The 2,308-nt window shown below is 43.7% G+C and overlaps 1 pseudogene; it reads left to right on the forward strand.

Moving 5' to 3' along the window:
• Window positions 1-598: 598 nt before the first annotated feature.
• LOC116458871 (large ribosomal subunit protein uL4-like) lies at window positions 599-1,932 on the forward strand (annotated as a pseudogene).
• The last annotated feature ends 376 nt before the right edge of the window (window positions 1,933-2,308 follow it).

Consider the following 2,308-nt stretch of genomic DNA (forward strand, 5'->3'; position numbering starts at 1 on the left):
CAGGAACACCTCATCAAACATATGGTCTCAGTCAAATATATATCCTCTATGCAAATTTTATGGAGTTATCTTTATTAGGTGTTATTTATTCAAAAGGCGGAAGGTGCCAAAGTGCAGAAAATAATGAACAGACTGGACGGTGGAAAAATGGCTTAATTATGTAGGTCAAGAGTCCTTAACCAGACAACCACAAAAAAAATCACTTTACAGAAAGCGTTAGGGGAGGGGGAACTGGCACAGGGATATGCATATATTATCTCCTGGCATATTAAAATAAGACTTGACTAATGTAAAACCACCTTATACAAAGTCCCCAAAAGAACAGAGATCTTTTCCTGTGGGTTGAGAGTGCCAAAAGCGGCACAATGAAGGACATGTTCAAGGAGGAAGAACACGGTTTTGCTAATCTGAAAGTCTTTATCTGAATCTCTCCCATGTCTGTCACTTCCTATCTGGGTGATCCGGGACAAGTTACTTCCTTCTGAGCCTCCTCGTTCTCTTTGTGAAACGGGGATAATAATAATGAACTTACCCAATTGTTTATTATTAAGAGTAACTGATAAAAATCTATGTGACACTTTTTCCTGCGGCAGCAGCCGGGCTGAGAGGAGAGTGGCTGTCTCCTCTCTCCACCATGGCATGTGCTCGCCCACTGATATCGGTGTACTCCGAAAAGCGGGAGTCATCTGGCAAAAATGTCACTTTGCCTGCTGTATTCCAGGCTCCTATTCGACCAGATATTGTGAACTTTGTTCACACCAACTTGCGTAAAAACAACAGACAGCCCTGTGCTGTCAGTGAATTAGCAGGTCATCAGACCAGTGCTGAGTCTTGGGGTACTGGCAGAGCTGTGGCTCGAAGTCCCAGAGTTTGAGGTGGTGGGACTCACTGCTCTGGCCAGGGTGCCTTTGGAAACGTGTCGTGGAGGCCGAATGTTTGCACCAACCACAACCTGGCGCCGTTGGCATCGTAGAGTGAACACAACCCAAAAACGATATGCCATCTGTTCTGCCCTGGCTGCCTCAGCCCTACCAGCACTGATCATGTCTAAAGGTCATCGTACTGAGGAAGTTCCTGAACTTCCTTTGGTAGTCGAAGATAAAGTTGAAGGCTACAAGAAGACCAAGGAAGCTGTTTTGCTCCTTAAGAAACTTAAAGCCTGGAATGATATCAAAAAAGGTCTATGCCTCTCAGTGAATGAGAGCTGGCAAAGGCAAAATGAGAAACCGTCGCCGTATCCAGCGCAGGGGCCCGTGCATCATCTATAATGAGGATAATGGTATCATCAAGGCCTTCAGAAACATCCCTGGAATTACTCTGCTTAATGTAAGCAAGCTGAACATTTTGAAGCTTGCTCCTGGTGAGCATGTGGGACGTATCTGCATTTCGACTGAAAGTGCTTTCCGGAAGTTAGATGAATTGTATGGCACTTGGCGTAAAGCCGCTTCCCTCAAGAGTAACTACAATCTTCCCATGCACAAGATGATTAATACAGATCTTAGCAGAATCTTGAAAAGCCCAGAGATCCAAAGAGCCCTTCGGGCACCACGCAACAATATTCATCGCAGAGTCCTAAAGAAGAACCCACTGAAAAACTTCAGAAACATGTTGAAGCTAAACCCATATGCAAAGACCATGCCCCGGAACACTATTCTTCCCCAGGCCAGGAATCACAAGATCCAGGTGGATAAGGCAGCTGCTGCAGCAGCAGCACTAGAAGCCAAATCAGATGAGAAGGCGGCGGTTGCAGGCAAGAAGCCTGTGGTAGGTAAGAAAGGAAAGAAGGCTGCTGTTGGTGTTAAGAAGCAGAAGAAGCCTCTGGTGGGAAAAAAGGCAGCAGCTACCAAGAAACCAGCCCCTGAAAAGAAGCCTGCAGGAAAGAAACCTACTATAGAGGAAAAGAAGCCTGCCGCATAAACTCTTAAATTTGATTATTCCAAAAAGGTCAAATCATTTTGGACAGCTTCTTTTGAATAAAGACCTGATTATACAGGCAGTGAGAAACAAACAAACAAAAAATCTATGTGACAAGAAAACTTGGAACATGGTACATACTCAATTAGTGAATATTATCATTACACTTCCTCCACTGACACATACGTCTCTTCTAAACATGAATTTTTTTGAGAAGCTGTGACTTACGGAAAATTTGGGAGGACGTATTCACCCTCTATTTCTATTCCAGATTTTACAATTCCCTTTCTCAAACACCTGTTTAATTTCATTTTCCTGGTTCCTTAAGAACAAACATCCTAATATCTCTAGCCACTTCCTTTAGATTAGGAACAATGACATTCAAAGTAATCAG

Source organism: Hylobates moloch, unplaced genomic scaffold (assembly GCF_009828535.3).
Source record: "Hylobates moloch isolate HMO894 unplaced genomic scaffold, HMol_V3 SCAFFOLD_19, whole genome shotgun sequence".
Lineage (NCBI taxonomy): Eukaryota > Metazoa > Chordata > Mammalia > Primates > Hylobatidae > Hylobates > Hylobates moloch.